The sequence below is a fragment of the Falco biarmicus genome, chromosome 5 (genome assembly GCF_023638135.1).
Source record: "Falco biarmicus isolate bFalBia1 chromosome 5, bFalBia1.pri, whole genome shotgun sequence".
In the NCBI taxonomy this organism is placed as follows: Eukaryota; Metazoa; Chordata; class Aves; order Falconiformes; family Falconidae; genus Falco; species Falco biarmicus.
In genome coordinates, this window is record NC_079292.1 from 50756394 (window position 1) to 50782803 (window position 26410).

Consider the following 26410-nt stretch of genomic DNA (forward strand, 5'->3'; position numbering starts at 1 on the left):
AGCTATTTCATGAAACATGCTGCCATTTATCAGCTTTAAAAGTTTGACTATTTCTTTCAGATAGAAAAATCTAGGGTGGTGCCATGTTTTGTGTCTCCCCCCCCCAACCCCCCCCCCCCCCCCCCCCCCCCCCCCGGCCCTTAACCTGTGACTTGAAAGAAAGCAACACTGAGAATGAATTTCATGCTAGTAGACACTTTTAAGACTAGATTTAGCTGCAGTCACATTAGCTTAGATAATGGGAGAATTTTTCTTCATTGAAAATGCTCCCTGTCGCTTAAGAAGAACTCACTGAGGCAGCCTGCCATCTAGCTTTTTCACAGCAAAATAGGTTTTCAGACTGCAGATGAGAGACTCGGGAGCAGAGACAATTTTAACTTAGCCATCCCTAATTTATCTCAAGCTTTTTCAATTCATCTTCACTGCTCTATGCACACTGGAACGCCAGATTGTCAACCCCTGGGAACAGAATGCAACCAGGGATCTAGAGAGCTGTCATATCCTGAGAAATATTTAAATTGTGCTGATTTTCTTCTGGAGTGCTGAGCAGAGGGAATGAAACTCTCCATCAAGTCATAGCTTTGCAGGCAATAGATCAAAGGATACCGCCAGTTTTTCTAATGGATTATTGTTATCGGGCAGGTTCTTCCTGAAGGTATGTAGTTACTCTCTCAATTCATTACCCACACTATTTATCAGATAATGATCTAATGAACTAGTAATCCAGATACATTAAGAAAAATGTTAACTAAGTAATCTGTATTGATTGAATGATGGCACTTTATTGCAGCATGTTTGCAGTTAAAATACTCTGATATACTTACTGTAGATGTGTTTCACCTACTGCCCAGTGCTTTGTCAGCAATCTCCCCGAGCAAAAAACAATCCCTAACCTCTAAACAAAAAAAGCAAAAATCAGTTTTGCAGCCTATAACATTGCCACAAGTTGATGTTGACTGTCCAGAGAATGTTGCTTTTCTGAAACAATGAATAATGAAGAGCAAAATCATACTTCTGATTTAAAATTTGGTTTAGGTATTTATTTTGCAAAATATTTTCCATGGGTATGGGCAGAACTCCTCTTAAAGTGCTACAAATTAATTATGGAGTTAGATAATTTCTGATTAGCTATGTTCCACCCCTCAGCATAGGGAGTTAGGATATCTAATTCTAAAAATCTCTGATGTCAGATATGTAACAGAAGACTGTTGTTGCATCTCTACTGCCAGAGTCCAGGAGCTTCTAGGTAAAGCATAAGGATTATATACCACAACAGGGGTTTTAAAAACAAAATCTCTAAAGGATTTCTTGCCTTTTAAACTTTTGTGTTTAAATAAGAGTTACAGAATCTGTCTTCTAATCTGAAATGCTTACTGCATGTCTGTAGCTTGTGAAGCAGGCTGACCTAAAAATGAAAGATTCCTAAACTGCAGAAGCAGCCTGTCATTTTTGAACTATTCCAAGCGCGGGAGTTGCTGCAGATATGGAAAAAGCACTGCCACCCTCAAGTCAAAGTCCTGGCCTTGTTTCATCCCTGAGCTGGTACCCTGACTGAGTACAGGCACTGAGCCTGGAATAGAAAAACGGCAGATGCAGGGCTAAGCAAGAGGTAAGCCCTGGAAAAAAAAAATAAAAATCTTACCTGTAGCTTCTTATCCAATGTACTTGCTGGGCTGCTGTCACACTGACAAGAGTAAATGATGTATGAGCTTGTGTATGGTGCACTTGATAGTGCAGTAGATATGTTGAACTGGATATTTAGTCACTTTTGACAGATGCTTGTCATATTTTTAATGTACTGTTGAAAGAAAGCAATAAGATAGCAGTAGGCAAAGATAGAAGCAGAATGAGATTTCAGAAGCCCATAAGGGTTAAAGTCAGTAAGTCTGAGATAAGAACATTTTCTAGTGTGTTTAACTTCCTCTGTTTATGGATTATAATATTTTCAAGACATTATGTTGCTCCTGTATGCAACACTTGAAAGTTCCCTTCCTCTAGAGCCTTAGAAAAGCTGAAAAAAAAAGAAAAAAGAAAGATTGATTCTGTCCTGTTTCCAATGAACTCTGTTAAAGTACTTCCTTTCCTATGGACCCCAGAAAGGCAATTAAATGTTGGTTTACTTAAAACACTAGCTAACTAAATATAATTGTTTCTGATATATGGTATTGGAGAGTAACCAATAGCAACATAGCAACAACTTTGATTATCTTTTCTTCAAAATAACATGAAACAAAAGACATTAAAAAAATATTTAAATGGGCGGGTAGTATTATATAACGGGAAATAAATGAAGATTATATCTCTATGTTACGTTTTTACCTTCACATATTTTTTCTTTTTATCTGCTATGCTCTGCAGTAGTAGCTATGCCCACTTCTCTTGATAGAGATCTGTGGTGTGCCCACATATCACACCATTTTTATCTGGAATTTTCTGCTGCCTTCTAAAATCCTCTTAGGCCATTTGTGTGAATAACTGTATCACAATAATGTGGTATGACATAAATGGATGAAACTGTTCCAGGAAGAAAGAAAACTCAAGCACAAATAGAGAAGAAAAAAAAAAAAAGTTATTTTTCCACAGGAATTCACAGCAGGACAGAAAACTGACCTGTCTTGTTTATGTTCTTTAGCAGTCCTTAGCAAATACCACTTATATCCTGTGCTCCACTTGAGTAAGTCAGCTTAAGTCCTTCCTTGATGTCTTTTTAAGTTCCACTCCTTTTTGCTCTGCTGTGTGCTTGACAAATCATAAAATCAAATGATCAGGTTTGACCTTTTCTGCAATGCTCTTGGTTTTCCCTTGTGCTTCTTTAACAGCTGTTTGAGACTGGAGTTTATTCTTCTCCCAGACTGAGCTTCTAGGAGGTAGAGATATTACACACAACTTGGTGCAAAACAGACACCTCCTTACTTGTGTTATATTATTCTTCCTTACTTGTTTTATATTGGGGAATGTGTTTGTGCTAACTATCCTAAATGCTATTGAGTGGGTATAAATAACATCTCTTAGGGGACTTTTTAGGAAGAAAAAAATTAATTCATGACTGACATCATCTGTTCTTTGAACTCTGACAGGTGACTGCTGCAAAAAGTGCTCAGAAAAAGAAAACGCTAGGGGCCTGGATAATGCTAGGATTTGCAAAACAAGAATGAATGCTTTCAGGCAAAAACTGGTTATTTCTAACATGAGGGTGTGATATGGCCTTATTTCTTTCTTCCCTTTATATGTCTTTCTAGGTTTCAAGACTAACTTGCCGTTATTTACAGCATTTATGAAGTGTATTCTTTTGTTTCAAGGGTATCGTTTACAAAGACTATTAGCTAGACAACACCTTCAATTATGTAGTAATTCTCTTAAGAATGAAGTAGGTCTAATGACATACAGCAAATCTGTTTTCACACACATAATTTTGAATTTTGAGTGAGCAAGGGTGAAAAGTTGGTTTCCACTGAGAATCATACCTGAATATTGTAAAACACATCAAGAAACAGGGGTGGAAAGAACATACAAAGCTAGTTTACATTTACAAAGCTGACTTATTTTGGCTGAAATGCTTCAGCAAGTTCTCAAACTGTGTTCCAGCTTCCTAAACTGTGGGATACCCTGTATAGCTACAGGTACAAGTCCAAGGTCTCACGTAAGTTTTGTGTTATAATTTCCAACCTCTTATTTCAGTTATGCAGAGTATCTGAAATTTTAGTAGACACTGATATTTAAGATAGTGAGTAAATATTTCGTCATTTTCATGAAAAAAAAAAAAAAAGATAATAAAAAAAAGAAGGGTAAATAAGTACCAGAATTCACTTCTGTCTTATTCTGTCCCCATCTCTTAGGAGAATTCAGATCAAGTAATAACACAACTCTGGTTACTTATATCCTTCTAAAAGACAAAGTTTACAGTCCAAAGTAGCTGATGTTCTTGTTGAAAGGTGCACAGCTTACAAGAATATTAACAAGTCCATGATTAAATGAATTAATGTTGGCTTCAGAGAAATATCTTTCAGATTATATATATTTATAATATAATTTTCTAAAAATGGATGTGAATTCCTTTGTTCTATGACTGACCTTAGTTTGATATGTTTTAAGCAAAGTATTTTGATATGGAGTTTTGAAAGATTTGGACTTTTTTGTTGGTGCCTCCTACCCCACTTCACACCCTCCAAATGACATGAAACAGCATTTGAAAACCTGCAATAACTACCTCTATTGCCTTTGTGGAAAGTCCTAATTTTAGAGTAAGGAAACTTGAAGATTTGTAAGCATATAGCTTAAGGATTATTTTAACTAAAGTTTTTGGTTTAGATTTTAGTTTTCTTCCTCCTTTCTATGCATTAGAAAGTAAATATGCCTCAAAAAATAAGAATGTTATACCCTTAATCTTTTCTTATATTTTTTCTTTCTTTTGTATATTGCTGAGAATGGAAGTTATTCTGAAGCATCCAGGGTTGGTCTCTTCTTCTTGCCAATAAATACATAGGGTTCCCTGCAGTAGGTATTTCAGGTGCAATTAAAAATTTGGTTCATTTAGGGTGCTTCAATATTTCCTTTATATCTTAATGGACTCATTACAATTGCTATCTCACATAGAGAGTTAAATAACATTCCTGAAGAAATTATAGTAATATATCTTGTTCTGAATGTCATTTAAAATCCAGTTTACCTTTTTCGTGCGCTGCTGGAAGTCACTACATAGAAGTCAATGGAATAAATGAGAGTGGAATCAGGCTGGGTATGTTTACGTATCCCTGTTCGCCCCTACACATCAATCAATGTGAAATTCCTATCTTAAACTGTGTCTGTTAATAAGGATTTGAAAGGTAGATTATTTATTTGGGCATAAAACTGCTTCTTCTTTGCTCTTCCAGCTGCTGCTGCAGACTAGAAACACTTTTCAACTGTCCATAGCTTCTCAGATTTTGAAAGCTGCTTCATCAGAATTTAAGGCAGATGACAAATTCTGTTTCAATGAATTTTAAAGAATTCCTTGACAGCTTCTTATTAATTTGCCCCAAATCTTTTTGCTCAACTTTCATTTGTTAGCTTGAACATTTGTGGTGCTGTATGACAAAAGTGAAAGAAAGGAAAATTGAAGAGGTTCTACTTTATAAAGCTGTTATTTTTGCGAAATATAGGGACCAGTATGCTTTTTCCAGCTGTTTGTTTCTATACAGGATAGGAGTGAGAGGGGTTAATAAGCTATTTCATCTGTCCTTTGCTTGTGAAGTCAAGAAGAAAACAGACATTGTCAAAATGAACAGATTAAAACAAAAAAGTCAGCCTCCCAAAATATTTAAGTACTTTAAGAAAAATATGTTGATCTGTTTTCTGTCTTGTATTCTCAAAAACATTAATAGATCTGTTGCAATTAATGAAGCACAGTCTCTGAAATGTAGGGATGATTTTTAGCACTTTGAAACCACTGAAATATCATTCCCATATCTGGTCTTTCTTGCTCAGCAGTTGATTTAGTCCTCCTCCACTCCCTCCGTTGTACAAGCTGATATTCTCATCCTCGCTGTAATCTATGTTAACCTTCGCATAGTATATTTTACTATTGTTCCTTGTAGGAAGTGAGAGTGTGCATGAGTATGATGCAACAGCTGAGCCACTTTAGTATCCTGCCAAGACTGAAGGGATGTCATGCTATGTCCTTCCCTCCTCTGGAGAGGCTTTTCAGCGGCTTTGACTCTGGAGCTTGCCAAACCCCTCCATGATCCACTGTAAGCACAAGCCTGACAGAAAGCTAACTCAGCAGAAAAAACACATAGTTTTCCAATAGTTCAGTAATTGGAATCATGTCAGCTAAGGACCTGATGAATCTGAGACCTGAATCACATCAGCAAAAGACCTGGAAGACTGAGGCTGTTACAGAGGAATGGAGTGGAAGGAGGAGTTTCCTCCTTTTTTTCTGCAGCAAACTTAGGTTACAACAGCTATAACATTTAACCACACCTTAAAACTTCCTTGCACTCTTTGTATGTCTCCCTTACCTCCTGTCAAAAAGTGTCAGTGGAAGGAAAATGAGATCTCTGCTCACTTTCAGAGAAGGTCTTATTGCTCTGGTGTCTGACTCTTTGGGGAAAAGCAGCCTGGCAGCCAAACAGGGAAACTGAAATCACTTAGAGCTTTGAAGCTTCCCTTGCCATCAAAACACCCACTGCAACACAAGTCGAAATGGTAAGTCAATAAGGATCTCTAAGAACCATCTGTATATCTTATTAGATCTAATTAAGCAAGGCCCAAATCTGATCAGTTTTACAAAAATGGGAAACTATGCTTCCATAGTCAGTAGTGAATTTTTAAGATTTTCTTTGGTTTTTTTCTTGATGTAAGTAGTTTACAAAAACTTTTTGGTTTCTTTGCTTTTTTTTTCTAGTTTTGGATCTGTCAGTCCTGTGTCCCCCACCTTCAAAGTCTGGGGGTTTGTTTGTTTCTTTGTTCCTGGCTGCCACTGCAATGCTGAAGATTAAAGTGACTGTGCTTACTATTTGGGTAAAACTTGAAATGGGCAATGCTTTAAGTGTTTCCAAATTTTTACTGTGTGTGTTGTTGCATTTCAATCTTCAGCATGATCAGGACCATTTTTCCTCCCCATGTATTCAGACAAAGCATAATTCTTGAGTGGAACTCCTACCTAATACAGTGAAATAGGATGACAGAATCACAGAACAGTTGAGATGGGAAGTGACCTCTGGAGGTCACCTGGTCCAACCCCCCTGCTCAAACAGGGCCACCTAGAGCTGGGTGTTCAGCTCCGCGTCCTGTTGGTTTCTAAATAACTCCAAGGACCGAAACTCCACAACTGCTCTGGGCAGCCTGTGCCAGTGCTCAACTACTCTCACAGTAAAGTGTTTCCTGATGTTCAGAGGGAACCTCCTGTGTTTCAGTTAGTGCCTCTGGTTCTGTCACTGGGCACCCCTGAAAAGACTCTGGGTCCATCTTCTTTGCATCCTCCCTTCAGGTATTTATACATATTGATAAGATCTCCCCCAAGGCTTCTCTTCTCTAGGCTGAGCAGTCCCAGCTCTCTCAGGCTTTTCAGGTAGGAGAGATGGTCCAGTCCCTTCAACATCTTTGTAACCATTTGTTGGACTCTCTCCAGTATGTCCATGTCTCTCTTGTACTGGGGAGCCTAGAACTGGGCACAGTACTCCAGATGTGGCCTCTTCAGTGGTGAGCAGAGGGCAGGGATCACCTTCCTCAACCTGCTTGACAATGCTTTGACTAATGCAACCTGGGAGCCTTCTTTGTGGCAAAGGCAGATTACTGGTTCATGGTCAACTTGTCCACCAAGACCCCCCTGGTCCTTTTCTACCAAGCTAGTTTCCAGGTGAGTGGCTCCTCGCATATATCATTACATGGGGTTGCAGAACCCCAGATACATGACTTTGCACTTCTCCTTCTTGAAATGAATAATAAATTGTTGAAAAAAATTATAAAATCTTCTTTCTTTCTATCTACCTCAAACTATTTTGGGAGATCCCAGGCATCATTATTTATTTTATTTTATTTTATTTTATTTTATTGAAAAAAAATTCTTCATTGCAGTTTAGAACCAGGATGTTAATCAGAAAATCAAGCCATTTGTTCCTTTTTTTGTCTTATTTCATCTTAATGACTCCTAGCTACTCTGTAGAAGTATGATTTCACTAGTGGGCACCAGCAGTGTTCCTCAGGGTTCAATTCTAGGGCCAGTTCTTTTCAATATAGTTATCAATGATCTGGCTGCATGAGTTGCTTGCACCATTATCAAAGTTGCTGCTAATGATACCCAACCAGGAAGTGCCATAGACCCTCTTCAAGGACAAAAGGCCTTGCAGAGGGATCTACATAGATTACAGCATTGGGCTATGATTAACGGGATTAAAGTTATCAAGTCCAAATGACAGATTCTGCACCTGGGCAGAGTAATGCCAGGCACTAATACAAATCGGGAGAGGAGAGGCTGGAGAGCAGCCCTGCAGAAAGGGTTCTGGGGGTGCTGGTTGACAGCACACTCAGCATGAGCCACCAGCGTGCCCTGGCAGCCCACAGCGCAAACCGCATCGTGGGGTGCATCAAACACAGCGTGACCAGCCGGCCAAAAGGGGTGATTGTCCCACTGTGCCCAGCACTGGTGTGACCTCACCTGCAGTACCGTGTGCACTTCTGGGGGCACAGTTTCAGAGGAATGTGAAAGTCCTTGAATGTGTTCAGAGGAGGGCAACAAAGCTGGGGAAAGGGCTGGAAGGAATGTCCTCTGAGGAGCAGCTAAGGACTTCGGGCTTGTCTAGCTTGGGGAAAAGGAGGCAGAGGGGTGACCTTACTGCTCTCTACAGCTTCCTGAGGAGGGGAAGTGGAGCGGGAGGTGCTACTCTCTTCTCCCTGGTATCTAGTGATAGGACTTGTGGGGATGGTTCAAATCTGTGTCAGAGGAGGTTTACACTGAGCATGAGGAAGTGTTTCTGTGGTGAGAGAGAGGTCAAACACTGGAACAGTCTTCCCAGAGAGGTGTTTGATGCCCCAAGCCTGTTAGTGTTTAAGAAGCATTTGGACAGCGCCCTTAACAGGCTTTAACATCTTGCCAGCCCTGATTTGGACAGGCAGCTGGACTAGATGACTGTTGTAGGTCCCTTCCAACTGGAATAGTCTGTTCTGTTCTGGTTCTGTTCTGGTTCGGTTCTGTTCTGGTTCTGTTCCATTTTGTTCCATTCTATGACGAAGAAATGCAGAAATGATCTGATGATTGCACCTATTGGTAAGGAAGAATAATTAAATGAATGGGAAAGCTATTGAATGTAACATCTTTGGTTAAAACTGAAAGAAGGGTAATACAGTATGATTTAACATTTTGGATAGCGAACAATTCTATGCAAAATATGTTTGAGATGTCATCCAAAGAAAGGCTGTAATCTGAATTCTTGTGCAGGCAAATGATTCAGCACTCAGGAGCAGTGAAGGAATGAGAGACTCCTATAAGGAATCACACCATTGTGATACCAAGAGTTTTACATACAATCAATTTGCCTCCTAAGATTCTGAGTTATCTTCAAGGTGGAGGTGAGAACTAAGTAACTGATGAGGAGTTACTGATCTAAGCAGTCATATTATCTCAACAGAAATGAAGTGTCTCAAATTTGTCATAATTTTGGATTCTACCACACATAAAAAACAAGCTACAGATGGAATTTACTGAAGGAGAGGAAGCAAGATTGAAGGTACGGCTGTATGCAGCTGTCTTGACTCACTGGTATGTCTGCTGTGTTAAGTTCAATGTATTCTTATATTTCTCCACTAGTGTGAAAATGTCATATTATTTTATTGGTTTAGATCCTTAATTTGAGTGCTTACAAGTCTTCAGTATCAGACAAAAGAGATTTGATATTTTACTTTTCCAGGTTTCTGGGTGAAATATAAAGCTGAGATATATAGTAAATATATGTAGTTGAAGCACCGCATTAAATAAGGAGCCATTGACTGCAAATAGGTCATCCCCCAAAACTGCCTGTTTATTTTTTTTCCTGAGTAAAATTACTGTGGTACCTTACAGGGGAAAAAAATACATTGATTTGTTATTGGAACAGAGCTTATTCCTAAAAGGTTGCCTGTACTGAAAGAGAAATTGTATATGAGCCAGAATATTTGCAATAAATTTAAAGCATCCCTTGCTTCCTGAGCCAAGTGAATGACATTTCAAGACTACAGAAGACAAAAACATATATATGTATGCATGTATGTGTATCTATATGACTCTTATTTTCATAATATTAAAAGTATGTATCATTATTAATATACTACTGTCTAAATCCTACTAGAAATTTTTTTTTAAAAAAATCAAAATTAGGCATTTTGGAATTAGGCATGATGGAAAAAGTAAGAAATAATAACTCCTTGCACACTTCATAGTAGCACCAGCTGTAGGCAGCTAGTATATTTGAAACCTATCTGCACTGAATGGTACTTGAACTGAGGAGACTATTCTATTTTTTCTGTAGTGGTCAAAACCAGCATAACATTTAGTATATGGTATTACATGCTATTTTATGTTACTTACATAGATGGATCCAACGTCCTGAGGACAAACATAAAATAGCATATTTTCCTTTTGAGTGATAATACATATGTAGGTAAGCTGAAGGAAACTTTAGTATAAAACAGATGTTTCATCTTCTTTAGACATCTCTGTATTGGCCACTACCAAAGACGTTTAAATAGCATACAATTTTATTTTGTTCTTATGACATCTTTGTATATTTTATTAGTGTTACTCTGTCATCACCACCTTTCAAATTTCAATTTACTACTTTCAAATACAATTGCAAACCATAATTTTCTATGCAAATACCAAGTGGAACTTAATCGTATACAAATCCATATCATTCTGCTGATTGTTTTCTTTAGTGTACTATTATTAAAAGAAACAAAATAGCAGGAACAAAAGCTGAATTCTTACGTGAACTTGAAATTACCTAGCCACATAAAAGTGACAATGACATATTTTCTTGTAAGGATTTTGAGTAAATATTGGTAGACAACCATGTTTACAGAAATCATTTGAATTCCATACTGAAAGCCTCTCCATGTCTGAGATGAAAGAGGGAATATAAAAGAAGAGATGGGTAGAAACCCAGATAAACACGTGAGCAGAAACGCTGAACACATGACAACTTTCACTATAGTGCATTGTTTCATAATGACCTTGGTAGAGAATACTTCCAGGATATATGGGTTGAATCACAAAGAGCAAGCAATTATGTTTTGAGACAATAAAGATCACTTATTGGATGTGATACATTTATTCAAAATAAAAGTACTGCAAACATTACATTTAATGGTTGAAGAATGGCAGACTTCCAGGTCACTTGGGGGAAATAGTTGGTCTTTGTGTTCAATAAGGTGGTCTTCTAAGTATATGCAGATGAAGTCTATTAATCCTTTCCTAGAAATAATTGTGAAAAAGTATTCTGTATTGATAAAGTAGTAGGCAAACAAAAACCACCAAAGTTCTGAAAACCAAAATTCTCAAAAATGTAATTCCGTACAGGTAATTTTCAGACTTTTCTTCTAAACAAAATCTGCAGGATGTCTTTTCAAATCCTGTACTTGTGTGAACACATAAGGACAAACTATTGATTTCTAATAGCTTGAAACTTCCCATCTTTAAGGATATTTTAAATGAGGGAATGAATCTTTTCTTGTGAGTATCCCTCCTACCTATAATAAGAGTTTTCTACAAGACATTCACTAGCAATAGAACTTGTTTATATTAACTTTGTTCCATAGCCAGGGATTACTATAGGGATTTCCTGTAGGTCCATTTCCTGCTCTAAATTTTTAAGTGTTGTCATATGGTGTAACTGAAAATCAGAAATGCACAGGTGATATGCAGCACCCATTCCCAACCACAGATACAAGGTACACAAGTAAGCACACGCGGTTTAATGCCAACACTGATTGTCAAAATTCTCAGCTTCAAATGAAATCTGCCTTACCCAAGTAATACACCTACAAAGGCTCATATAGAGAGCAATGCAATACTTTGGAAGGTCTTAAAAAGTATTTTAGTTTTTAGTCGAGCACTTTTAAAAAAATAATCTTGATATAGTTAGCTGCAATATACAATACTACACCTTCAGTGAAAATTTGTTTGGCTAAAAAACCAGAAAAGCATAATTTCTGAACATTACTGTTTATCATGCCAGATTGAAGTAGCTTATCAACCTGCAATTTTATTCTTAGTGATTGAATTACTCATCCAAAACAATCTGTCTCACTTTTTAAACCACATATTACAAATTTACCATATAGAATTGGTATTATTCTCAATATCTATTATTTTCAGTACCTACAACAAAAATATATGTGTATATTGTAAGCTACTAGTGCATGTCCTCTGTCTTTTTACTTTATCTAATACTCCATTATTGTTTAAAAAGAAAAAAATAAGGGTGACTGAAGTAGACAGTAGACTTGCTTGTGGTGTTTGATAAGTTTTTTTGCATGTATGTTTGTGAGTAGATATAGATAGATATGAATGGCAATGAAAAAGAGTATCCTGTGACAAAAAAAAAAAAAAGAAGTGTTTGGCACTGAAATGGAACATTTTAATTTCATTTGAAAATGAGTTTGAAGATCCATAACACTCTTACATATGCAATTAAAAAAACCTCTATCTTCTATAATCTTTGCATATAAACGTTAAGGAACCTAGCTGAAATGTAAGGCGCTCTACTTAGCAATTAAAATACTGTTTAGCAGTGTTCTGATCAGTATTCTTAGACTGAGAGATAACTGGTTTGTATAATGGAATGTTATAAGAGAATTTTTTCTACCTCTGAGAGATCTCTAATATGGTTTATAAAAAGTACAAACAGACTATTTTGTAAACACACAAATTATGCTTATCTGCCTGAATAATTATTTTTCTCAAAAGTGCTGATAATGCTTTACTGTGTATTATTGGGAGCCAGGAATAAGACCCATATATAATTTTCTGGATAATAGTGTTTGCCTTTTCTGTTGAAGCCCTCTTTGGCAAAAGACAGGATGAAAGAATTTCCTAAATATGGAAAGATCATCACCTTTTAGTCTAAAATTAATAAAATTCTAAATGGTCTCTTTCAAGTGACACTTCCCTGCCTGTTTTCCCTCCATATTCCTCCCATTTCTTCCTTGGACCATAACTCAACAACCAACATGTAAAAAATGCTGGGCTAAGCAGTCTCCTTCCTTTCTAAATTCTTTCCTGACACTGCTCCTCCCATTGGTATTGCAGAAAGGGATGTACAGCTAGCTATGTGGCTAACTAAACTGGAAAATATCAAAGAAAGTGCCTTTCTAAAATAGTCTTCATTCTTATTTAAGCCATCTAATTGGAGAAGCTCATGGGATAATTGCTCTGGCTTTTAAACTTAGGCTTAAAAAGAATTTAGACTGCTTGATTAGCTTCTCTATTCACCACTTTCTCACTATAGCTGATGTTTAAAGGGGCACTGACTGAAAGCCCTGTTAACTTCGTAAGGGTTTCTTCTGTTGAATGCAAGGGTTAGTTGGCAGTAACAACAAGGCATCCTACCACACTTCAGTTTCTGATGTAGTACAGTGAAACCAGGAGCAACCTCATTTCAGTAGCATGGAGGTCAGTGTGGACACTCTTGAGAAGCTGAGTCGATTACTGTTGAAATTTATGTGGAGTTCCATGTCACAGCTCAAATTGCTACTGGTTACCAAAATTAGTTCAAGTACCTGTGTTCTGCATTGCAATCTCACTGTAGACATATATTTAGTATGGCACCTCCTGGATGCCACAGCATTGTTATTGGGCTTTTGCTCTCCAGGTGGATGCTTAGAACATGAGTGGGAGGCAACGTGACCTGCAGCTTGCTTAGTGCTGTGTTTGCTGTATGGAGACAGGGACTAGTATTCTAATCACTCTTGCCAGTTTTATTATACAGGTTACTACTGTGATCAACTGGCATATTTTTACTGAGCAAAATTCACTTCAGGTTTCTTGCCCTGAAAACCCTGTTCATACCACAGTCTTGAACAAGTATTTCTTATTCAATAGGAGTTTGATTACTGAAGCAGTAGGTTCACTCATGGATTTATTGAAGACCAGTGCTGCCCAAAAGCCAAGTTGCATGTTTAGTAATACATATATTTATCAACAGAGATATGTACTGTTTGCAGACTGTTGACATGTATAGTGAGTGTTTTAATGAAATTAATTTGTATAATGTACAAAAAAATGTTAGCATGGTACTGTTTAATCAATTAGCAGAGACGACAATAAAAATATACTCTTCCTGTAAATACTTGATCCAATTGCTCCACATGCCACTGTTGGAGCAGATGATAGATACTTAAATAGGTGCTCTGGTTCGTATGCCAAAATATTACTTCATTACTTAAAGAATGTGCTTATAGAACTGATATATTGCATCTTTGCCATATTGTATCAAGCTGAATGGACTTAAAATGTGAATTATGTAACATGATGCTATGCCCTGTAATTTGCCATATTTTGACATAATATAATTTATCAGGTCAGAAATGTAAAGCAAATAAAACTTTGTCCATGATGAAATTCATGCTGCTTATTTATGTAAATGTGAAAAGAATTTTTGCAAGAAAATGTAATAGAAATGTATTTCACATGATGGGTATTTCCCTAGAAATATTCCCTAAATATCACAGTGGAATTGTTTAAGCAAAAGAAATTTTGGAGCTGATGAATACTTAGTCTCAGTGAGAGTGGGTCAAAGGTGTACCTTGAATCGATGCCATTTTCCTCAAAAGCCATCAGAATACAGCACACTAACCAAGGATCTGGCTTTACAGTACACATCAACTTCACTTGCCAAGTCATTAACACAGATATGTTAATGATCAAGCTTAAGCAGAAAGAATATTTTTACATGTAGGAGCTGGTGGATTTATAGCTTCATATCTGATCATTAAGTAAAGAGATTTACGTATAACATGGAATCCATGTAAGCTGGAACTGGCAGCATCAGGCAGGTGTCACCTGCAGTTTAAAACGGTGATTGACAGAAAGTTCATTACTTGATTAGGGGCTTAATTGTTTTGCTTATTCAAGGTAACCCCTTCTTATCAGCCTCAGTCACTCACTGGGGCATAAAGCCCCAGGGACTACAAAGAAAGAACATAGTGAATGACAGAAAAAAATAGTTATTCCATTGATCATACAGCAAATTATTTTTTTTTTTTAGATTGTCTGTATAAATGGGACAAAAAAATTGCTCCAATTAAAGCAGGAGAAAATCATGCATGTTATTTCAAGTGATCTTTGGCAAAATTACTTTTCTAAGCTAAAGGTATATGAGATAATCTACAATTGAAATCCATGCTGAGCTTTGAAATGCAGCAATCTTCTAGCCTTTCTACAAACCTTCAAAATGGCCAATCAAAGAAAACATGCTAAATGCTATCCATCCGTGGCAAAGTTCTGTTGTTAAAACTGTATTGTAAAAGTTTAGTCTTTACCTTGGGTACAAGGCACCTGCCCCAACAGTTTTTTTCCCCTCAACACCCCTTTTTGATTCTGCTGGTAAGAAAAGCCCAGAAACTGTCCTCCCCATTAACCATCCCCAGCAGCCAGGATAGGTGAGAGTCTGCGTGCAGCTTCTTATCCCCTGGAGTAACATCAGCTGTGAAAGCCTGGCGCAATGCTGAATCTTCAGGACAATTGTGTTTCCAGTGTGGGGAAAGACCAGGCACTGAGGGAAGATGCTGTAATGCTGCAGAGGCTGTTCCAGCAGTTATGTTTGGGCTATTGAGCTTTTTTGTGTTGCTGGGGACCTTAGAGAAATCTGGACCACACATGGATCATCTGCTGCTATCTCATGTGCTTGTGTCCTGACATGGACATGTTATGTAGGTCACTGGTGATAGGTGTCATCAGGGAGAGGGGAAGGATCACTTCCCTCAATCTATTGGCAATACTCTGCATAATGCAGCCCAGGATGCTCGTGGACTACCTATTTAATAGATTTTGTAATATATGAAAAAGTACTGAATATTATCAATACATGGCAAGGTTGTGTTTTTAAAGCTGTGTTGTAAAAATTTATTCTTTGTTTTAGGTGTAAAATTGAAAAAAACTACTTTATAAATATTTCAAAAAATAAATTGTTAAAAAGCGCTGAGAGTCTTGATACCCACTGCTTTTGATATATTTCACTGCATTTTATAGGAGAGAGTGAAGAAACAACACATTTCAGAAATATTTTTTTTTAACATCAGAAATATTTTTATTTTTCTATCTGTTCAATTCACTAGTTTCTGATTATTCAATGACTTAAGAAAGAAGATAGATTAAAGCAAATTTTGGATCATCTTCTTTATGAGCCCACAGACTGTCTTACTGATTTAGGATGAGCTGAAGTCACACTAGACAAGAACCACCTCTGATTTTTAAGAATATCTATATCTAGGAAACTGTTCATTTTGAAACTTTGTACTTGTCCTTATATTTTGTATGAAACTGAATCAGTCATATGATGTCTGACAACAGCATCTTCTAATTAATGACATGAGGGGGTCATGAAGGAAATGGGCAACCTGGTTACCTGTATTTTCTTTCAGACCTTTTTGGAGGACTAATGGCACAGTTGCTTTAGTTTAGCCATAGTACAGCCCTGCTCTGACTTGGGAAGTTAAGTCAAACGTCCTTCAGGTATCCTTCCTACCTATATTAATCTATCATCTTGTGAGTCTATGTAATAAAATTACCTGAGCATGCATAGAATTTTGAAAGAGTGCATACAAAAAGAAACAATACTTCAGAACCACAGAATGACTGAGGTTGACAAGGACTTCTGCAGATCATCTGGTCCAACCCTCATGCTCATGGCATGGTCAGATAGAAAAGTTATGCAGGGCTGTATCCAGCTGGGTTTTGAACATCTCAAGGGATGGGGTGCCATAAAACCTGTGGCAAATCTGCTTCTATGTTTGATCACCATCAAAAAGTTCTTTCTTATGTTTAAGAGGAATTTCCTGTATTCAGCTTGTGCCCATTGCCTCTTGTCTAGTCACTAGATAAAACTGAGAAGAGTCTGGCTCTGCCTTCTTTACACCTCTCTTGAACATGGATAAGATCACCCCTCAGACCTTTCTTCTCCAGGCTAAACAGACACAGGTCTCAGCCTCTCTTCATATGAAAGACTTCAAGATCTTAGTTATCTTTGTGAACTGTTTCTGGACTTGCTCCAGTAAGTCCATGTGTCTCTTGGACTGGGGAACCCAGAATTGGATGCTGTATTCCAGGTGTGTCTCATCAGGGCTGAAGAGGGGAAGGATCACTTCCTCAGTCTGCTGGCAGTACTCTGCATAATGCATCCCAGGATGCTCCTGGACTTCTTTGCTGCAAGGGCACATTGCTGGCTCATGGTCAACTTGTTAATCAGTACCTCCAGAACTTTCTCTGCAAAGTTAATTCTTAGCCAGTTGGCCACCAGTGTGTATTGGTGCCTGATGTTCCTCCCCAGGTGCAGGACTTGGCATTCCCCTTTTTTGGAATTTCATGAGGTTCCCGTCTGCACATTTCTCCAGCCTGTCAAGGTTCCTCTGGACGGCAGTACACCCATCTCATGCATCCTTGGCACTCTGCCCAGTTTTGCATCATCTGCAATCTTGTTGAAGGTACACTCTATCCCATTGTCCAGGTCATTAATGAAGAAGCCTAATTTTTTTAGCTAACTGAAGGCATGTCTAACCAGTAAAGACCAAGTGGTCAAGGCATTGGATACCTTAGTCCTTCCCACATTCTTTGTCACCCGTTCTCCTGTGCTGATCAGCAATGGGTTTACATTTTCCCTCATCTTCCTTTTGCTGATGATAGATATGTAGAAGTCGTTCCTGTTGCCCTGTATGTGCCTCACTGGGTTCACAAGTCCAGGTGCACTTTGGCTTTCCTAACACTATCCCTTGCATGTTTGGACAGTGCCTTCATATTCCTTCCGGTGACCGGGCCCTGCTTTCACTTCTTGTATGCTTCCTATTTATGTTTAATTTTTGTTAGGATCTTCTTGTTCACCTGTAAAGGCCTTCTGTCACCTTTTCTTGCCTGCCTTTTTTGGCATGATATAATAACAATTTTGGAGCTCGGAGGAGCTGATCAACTGGCTATGTGATTTAGATTCATTCTGTGTGTTAGATAACAGACAGCTTTCTCAAGATATTTTTTTTCCAAAAAGTGCTAGTTTGTTTTGACTCAGAATATTCTTAGAGTAATATGAAACAGTGGCATTAAGTAGAGAAAAGGACTATTTAAAAAGATGTTGACTTCCTTGCAAATGATGACAAATTATAATCAGCTGACATGACATCCAGAATGGTGACTTGCTTAGCTAAATAAAAAGCTTTCTATAAAGGCTTACCTAGTCAAGTTTAGGCATGATACCTGATTATGGTAAATAGCAGAAAAGTTGTGGGTAACAGAATCAGCAGTAAACAAGATCCCCAATCCTAGAATCCATTTTCTGACAGTAGAAAATATTATTATTCAATTTTAAAGGAGTGAGAAGTTGTCTTTTTCTAGAAGGGTCTTGATACTTATTTAAGAAGAAAAAACACCCACAAAAAACTACAGCATATTCCAAGCACAAATAATTTTATTCCCTTATCACAAATGTTTCCTTGCTCCTATGTTTACATATAGAATATATGCTGTTTGTGTAGTGCATATTAAATATGTCAAATTGTCATAACAAGTCTTTATTACTTCTTCCCTTACCAAGCACAAAATAATTTTTAGTTAACCTGATGCATCAATATCCCATCTTTCTTTTAGTTACTTTTGTCTGAAATCCTACTAAAATGTCCAGTGATTTCATAGCAAGTATGAAAGCAGGTGCTAAATTGGGTGCCAGTGCAAAGAGAACCATCATGGAGTTTGTGAGTGCTGTGTTCTTTAGTGCCCACCTAACTTGTGGCTAGGTGCTCAAGCACAGACAGCCTTACTGAGTTATTTGGGCATTCTGAGGCAGAGGAGAGCCAGAATCTTCTCTGTGCTATAAATGTGCATATGTACAGTGAGGTTTTACTTGGGCCAACAGTTTTCAAACAAGAAGGGTTGTGTCAGTGAGTGTCAATCTCCATGGTAGCAGCTCAGAAAGCCGACTGTTGGGGTTTTACATGTGGGATACCTGTGTTCAGCAATTAGTTCTTAGGCATTTCATAGTCTAACCAAATTCCAACATACACAGCCTCACTATAGGACAAATTTCCAAGTTGCTTGTTTAAATTCATGGGTGTATCTATGTATCTGCTCATAGTGATAACGGTGGCACATTCTCACATTTAAAAAACCCTAGGCATATATATATGTATATATATATATATATATTTTTTTTTTTAATAAGAATAATGGGTTGTATCTTCACTGTCTGAATTTGAGCCATGGTTTCTCCGTCAGGTTTTTCAACCTATGAAAGTATGTCAGATTTCCTAGTTAATTCATTTAAGCTGCTAATTTTACTTGGAAATTTTATAGCATTATTATGATTTTTCTCTGGTCTTAGCCTTGCATAATCTACAGTTGTGACTACTGCAAAGGAGTTCTGCACCTGATTTTTTTCCCTTGAAGTTTTTTCTTTTTTTAAAAAAAGTTCCTTAATGTGAAAGATTATTTTTATGTAATATTTGAACTTGTTCTGAAGCAAAAAATTGTTTCCATTTAAAATTATATCTATAGTAGAGAAGGTATTAAACTCTTTGTTAGAAATGTATCAGATTAATATATTTTTTTCAGTCTTACTGTACTATTATGCTGTTAATGACTATATACATTACAAAATATTTCCTTCCCAGAAAGAATTCTATTAATTTAGCTACAGCTCAAGAACCTTCCTAATTTAAACTCTTATGACCTCCTGGTTTTGCAATAGTTGTCAGGGTTTTTTTATTAACATTACTGAGCTTTTTGAGAAAATAAGAATCCAATATTGAGACTATGTCTAAACTGATGTTATTTGCACGGCATTTGTCCTAGTTGCTCCAATTACAGGAATTCCATTACTTTAAGCAACTCCTGAGTTTTTAAGGGACAGTATATCAGCAAGCCTATTATTTTTGGTCATGGCTAACTTTTTAAGGCTTTCAGAGCTTGTAAATGTTAACATGATTCATAGATTCAATTTTCATTAACTAACTGCTTGCTATGGTATGAGAAAGAGCTGACCATGAAAATTAATCAAGGCCTGATCAAGAAAAAATATTATACCAATGTTACAGTCTAAAATAATTCTACCAGTATTGCACTGATTTGTTACATTTTCATGCTTCAGTTAGGTTTATAGAGAAGACTATAACATAGAATTGTACATAAGGTTTGTGTTCCTACTTAGCAGAATCATAATTGTAGTAGCACTTAAGTTATGTTTTGAAGGATTTCTGCTCATTCAACATCCTAAAATGTAAATACTTAATTAGAAAATGCAAAAATGGCATGTTATCAATTATTCTGTGATGTTAACAGATGGTCTAACTGCCTAGCCTGTTCATTCACTGTTTGTCATATATATACTTTTTGGTTAAAAGAATATAGCCAGGCAGCGGAGAGGAAGGCTCCCTGATCATGTTATTGTGACTGATGCACTTCGAACAGGAGAAATTATTCATACAAGGGAAAGTTATCCCTCCTTAAGAACTCAGAACACAGCTCAGAAGAGCTTCTGGAGTGTAATGTGAGGCAGACAGATCTGAAAAAGCCAACAAGAAGGAAGCCTGCAAAACTGGCATAACTGGGAGATTCCTGAAAGAAGCAGGATAGAATTACAGCTAGTCACAGACTGGAGAAACTCTTCTTTAGGGACTCCCAGGGGAAAACACGGAAACTTTCTTCCCTGTAAATCAAAACAAGTTGCTGGGATGGAAAGAAAGAATCAAGGGGAGGGTATTTCCTCCTCTGAACTATTGGAGAGGGTAGAATTATTTCTCAGGTATTTTGTTTCATGTTTCATCCAGGAATTCCAAGTTTCTTCTCTCTACAAATTTTTTTTTCTTCAATATCAGGGGTTTTTTTCTGTGGTTTGATGAAACTTAATTGCAGAGTTTACAAGCCTTTTATTCTCTTTTGTCAAGCTTGTATCAAGAAAAAAGGTGGTAGGGTGAATATGCTCATCACAAGCTTGTGTCTGAGTCATAATCCATCACAAATGCATGCAAAAATATCTTCTATAGACTATTTGTTGAGTGCTACTCCGGAAAGATGAAACTGTGAATGCCTATTCACATGGAAAAGAATTTTAAACAGCGCATGGACAGGAAACATTCTCCTGTCCTTTAAAGCTATCTGAAAAGTGAACTGATCTCTTCTACACTCGAACAAAATAAAGGTCTTGGTTATGGTAAAAGGACTCCTTCAAAATCTTCCAGTTCATGTGTCTTTAATCTGAACCATACAAAAAAATCAGACTTTCATTCAAACCCTTGTTAGTGAGGAACCTCCCATTAGTATTACTAGGATTCACACAGAAGTGTGAATGTTGGTTTTGAAAGTAAAGTGTCTCTGGTTCAAAGTGAATAAAAAGCCCATGTCTGTTATAAGTTTAGTCTTGGTCCAAAAATTAAATAGAAGGAACAGGGACCAAAACTTGAGTGCTTTAAAATGATATTGTGCTGTTTAAAAGATGACATAGATGGATATGGGAACATGAAAATGTGGCAAGTTTGTGCATATGTTTCAGCAAAATACAGTGACAAAACCTTTGCCACTGAAAGAAAATGAGAGCATTTCAGGAAAAAAATGGTACCAAACTAGTACTTTTTTGTGCACAAAAGAGGAACATTTTTCCTTCATTTATTTCAAACTAAAACTACCAGGAGAAATGTGTTTTTATTCGTTACGTATACTACCCTTTCACAGGAGCTGAAAGGGTCAAAGAGAGCTCTTTTTGCATAGCCTTTTTGCATGATTGTCTTTGATTTTTTTTTTAATCATTTGATCTTTTACAGTTAATGCTTAAGTTCTCGATGCAGTAGCAATTTAGAGAAGGTGGTTCAGCCCATGGATTATGGAAGTAGATTTTCAGAAACTTAAATATCAGACTGGAAAGTATGGCAAAACTCCCCCCAAAATTACAATGGTTAAGATTCAGTCAAGACTCGCTGTTTAAAAGACTCAAGAAGACAAATGCACTGTGTTGTTAGATATAACTTTATAATCACTACTAGTTTATAAGATAATCTAAAATTTCAATCTGAACTACTTTTATTTCAAAATATTGTCAAAAAAATTGCTGATAAGGTAAGAATTAGTTTTTATAGGTAATTTCTAAATTAACAATTTCAGTGGAAAAGTGTAGCTCAACAAATATGGTGTGTTTCCAGAATGAGCTGCAGTTCTTCAGTGTGGCTTTTTAGTATGTTTTCTTATCTGAAATTACCTTATATTAAGATTAGATCCAAGTACAGGACTAATACCGGTTTAAAAGTTTTTAAACAATTTGTGCTTCATATGGATGGAGCTAGCAAATGCTTCTGATATGATTTGATGATCCTGAGAAATACCATTATGACAGATTTGAAGAATGATGAGTCAGTGTATTTTCACAGCCTCTTGAGACTAACTGCACTGATAATTAGGTGAAAGCTTTTGCCATGTACAAGGAAATGCAGGTTACATTTATGTTTCTTTAATCTATTGCTTGAATATTGAGTAGTTTGTCTCTAGATTAAAGCAAAGCCTTGAATCTAAAGTAGTCTGTCTTTTTTGGTTTTCTCTTGATACAAAAATCTGGTGAAATGAACAGAAATAATTTTAAATTTTAACAGAAAGTATGTCAAATACTTTTTATTGTGTTATGATTCATTTTCTCAGTAAATGGCTTGATACTTTTTTTAATTTTATCTCCTTTCTGTAATGTTCCTTTCATTGTAATAATGTCCATCGTTATCCATTCTCTTAATTTTCACACAGCATTTTCAAAGTTGTGAACAACTACAATTTCCAAGGAAATAACAGTATCTATGGTTGTTGAACATGTTTGAAAACTGAACTATATATAATTGCTAAATAGAATATTTCATTTTACAGGATTTTCGCCGCCCCCCCCCCCCCCAAGATTCCTGAAACTGTTGCAAGGAGATGATGTGCTTTACTCTAGATACATGTAGTAGCTACATCTTTTTAACTTGTTTAAACCAGAGATTCTACAAATTCCTTTGAGATACATTCATGTTGAGTTCTCTTTTAATCAGATATATCCCATTGATTTGTTCTAAGATTTTTTCAGTGTTATTTTTCCTAAGAAAGATACCACTTCTTGTTTTCCAAGTAAATTATTTTTTTCATTCTGGAATATATTATTTAGTCATTTTCACAATATGCAATTGTTTAATTCCCTGCAGTGAATACAATGTAATATGATGTAGAACTGTTGAAAGAAACATCTGAAACAATACAAGACAGTTACACCCTTCTCAACAGACCTGTTCTCACATTAAATTGTAGATATTGTACTATTACTCTATAATGTTATCTATTTCTAATATATCCTGGCAGTAAAATAGTTGAAGAATAGCTGAAGAAAATATTTAAGTTTCAAGCTTTGGAGTGTCTAGAATATGTTAAAATGAATCCTCCAACTAAAAGTGCTGAAAACAGTTCTCCCAACCTAGGACTTTGTGGTTTCCCTGACACTTTGATCAAAAATATTATTCTAAATATTGGCCCCTTGCCAGGGAAAAGTTGGAAGTGTGAGTTTAATTTTAAAAAGTAGGAAGCAAACAAGGCCCAGGTTTGCAACAACTAAAATTCAAGTGAAATGTGACAGAAAGAACTAAAATGGGGAGATTTTAAAATTGTCTTATGGAGGTAGGTTTCCTGTACCCCATCTAGACATGTATTATATTAATACTGAATAACAGAAACTGAAAAGAGATTACAAGAATGATAATTAAAAAAAAAAAAAAAATCAACACCATCCAATCTATCCATTTGGTACTCTTGAAAAAGAGTGGTATGAGAACTGTCAGAGTAATATGCACAGATGAAAAAGCCTCCCATATAGCTAATAAGCTATAAGGCATGAACCTGGAGGTAATGAAAAACAGATTCTAAACCATTTCCTTTTACATCTTCATCTGTCAGTTCAGTTGGTAAAAGTGAAACTGAGAAATAAGATGAGAGTAACAAAACCAGGTTCTTTGGATTTCATTCAGAAGAGTCTTATAAATTGGGTTAGCAGCTTCTTTGCTATTATTTTGTGTAACAATAGATTAAAGACAGAAGGTATGAAAGGACAAATGCCAAAAGGACAGGCATGAGTTAGATATCCAAGTACAATGATAATGTTTCAAATCATCCAGCAGCATGCAGTGAGAATGTCAAGTTGGTTCATTATCTGCTGGTTTTCTTTCCCAGTCTTTTTCCCTCTCTTACCATTCCTTTCCCTTATACTACATTTCTGTTTTTCAAATGTACAGTGACTGAACTTAACAAAGAATTTTATCTGAGTTCTGAGTCCTCATTAAGGTTGCATTATGGCTAAGCAAAATCTTCTATATAAAAGTCTTGATTAAAAAAAAATAATAAATCAAATACTCCAAGAAATGTGGGGGAAAAAAAGTGAAGAAGAGGGAAAAAAAGATCTGGAATCTATTTGAGTACATTTTTGTTTATATTTAACAGGTCCCAAGGAAGAATCTATTTCTTTTGGCACACACAGAAAATAATTATAAATTCTTAAAATTTACAAAGCATTTAGTAGATATCTGAAATTTCATTATTGCAGTTGATCCCATTTTTGCCTGGTTCTCTTTTAACCTCTCCTCTCACTTCTTTTTTAAATGGACAGTCATTTATTACTGCAAAATGTGAATGAGTGCTGGTATTTTAAAATAGACCAGAAAAGAATGTTTCTTCTTCTCTTTTAAATGTTGTTGTGTGTGGGCAACTTTTTTTTTGGTTTTTTTTATGTTGCTTTTGATGAAGTAAATATCAATGATAGATTTTACATTTTTTTAAGGATAAATAGTCTTTTTTCTTCCTCAAATCCTTTTCTACTTCCACATGTCATACTAATAGAATTTAGCCTCCTTTTTTAGCACAGTGATCACACAGAACCCTTAGTTTATCTGGAAGATTGATAACTGCAAATCAGTGAAGTTATTGTATGTTGAATTAGAATTCACTATAGGTTTTTTCTTTAGGTATCATGCTTCTTAATATTTGCTTTACAAAAGAATATTCTGTTCTCTCAGAAAATACCAAGATGGATTCATATTCAAGAGAAAGATTGTCAGATAGTGGTGTGTTTTATTTCTATAGCAGCATAGCAAAGAAGTCATAATAATTGCATTGACTGGTTTCTGCAACTAACAAAAATCCAATATATTATTACATTTCATATAACATACTTGTTTTCATTTCTTAATTTATTTCTTCATTTATTTATTTATTTAGGTCAGATAAAAAAATAAAAATAACAATACAAACTTGGTTTACCTTCAGTCTTGCAATTTGCTTGATTATTTTTGTACCTATGATACGAAATCTTTAAATAAAAAATCAGTAGTAAAGACAGGGGGTTTTTTTAGGTGACACTCACACGGTCTCACTTAAGATGTCTTAAATGTTCTGAATTGTCCCCTTGCATATTCCTAGTCCCACTTTTTCTCTTCCCCTGCACCAATTCCCACTACACCTACCTGAACTAGAGAAGGACTTAGATCCAGTCTCTAGCCTTCTGAATCATCAATTTGTTTCCTAATACGCCCTGAAGCTGCTGCTAATGAACATATATGCACAGGTGCCCAAGGGGTCTGGGGTCTGCACTCAGTGCCTTGGCAAATGTTGGACATCCTTTCAGACCTGATGCTTAGCTTTCCTTACCACTGAAATGTGAGGAGTGATAGGGACCTGTAACTTCTCCTGTCATGGAGTTGGGGTAGGATGAAGGATATGGTGAAATATAAGACCCATTAAGTGTTTCCATAGTCCAGAAAAGGTAACCATACATCTTTGAACATATACACTACTAAACAAATACAGTTAATAATAGTTTCCTAGGTCCTTTTCTGCGGTATTTTAACTATCATTTATCAGTCTTCTGGTATTAGTGTATAAAAAGAATGTATGAAGCAGAATATTAATTTTCGTCAGATTTTACTATTTATCATTAGAAAATCAATAGAAATATCAGTATTTGCAAGAAATGTAGAGGGTTTCTGCTATAGTTTTCTTCTTTCTCATACCTGAATACAGTGAGTGGAGGAAATGATTGTATAGATTTCACATCTGCACGTTGTCTCTGGTGGTAGCTGATCCTTCATGTTTTAAGAAAATGTGAGGTGAAAAGAGATTTTTCTATAAGGAACGGTTAAAAGCAGCTGAGATTCTGGCAGTAGGTTTCTACAAAGTTTTTGAAATTATGAAACTATGTAGAATAATTTATTGCCACTTCATTAATGAAAAAACAAAGCCATTGGGATTGATACCATAATTAAAAATGTTGCAAACCTCAGAGATCTTTTAGAATAATTAAGTATACGAAATCAGATCTGGAGAAGTAACCAGGACAGACACAGTACTTTTAAGGGATGTTTTCTGTTATTCATGTTAAAACTTGGTTCTACAGTAATGGCAGTGTCAAATATAGGTATATAAAGACTGGATATTTCAGAGAAGATAATCAAAAGCAGAGGAATAGGAATTAGTCTTTGGAGAAATCTTTGAGCCTCTAGTTTTGGTTTGTTTGTTTTTTTAATAGTACTAAATCACTAATGCCACTATAATTAATGATGGATCTGACTGTTATAATCCTGAGTAAATTATGTAATATAGACAGAAAATACAATTAAGAAGCCAACATTGTTGTTCTTAAATAGGAGGAAATCTCTGCTTTTAGCAAGTAACTCAGGAATTTTACTAGAATTCTAGAATCTTTTGAAAATAAAC

General features: G+C 36.2%; 1 long non-coding RNA gene across 1 annotated transcript in view; it reads left to right on the forward strand.

The window, feature by feature from the left end:
* The first annotated feature begins 349 nt into the window (after positions 1-349).
* The window catches only part of LOC130149471 (uncharacterized), a 200346-nt gene continuing 174285 nt past the window's right edge, over positions 350-26410 (forward strand). The window contains exon 1 of the long non-coding RNA XR_008821929.1: positions 350-655. This is a non-coding gene — a long non-coding RNA (uncharacterized LOC130149471). The remainder of the gene's footprint in view (positions 656-26410) is intronic.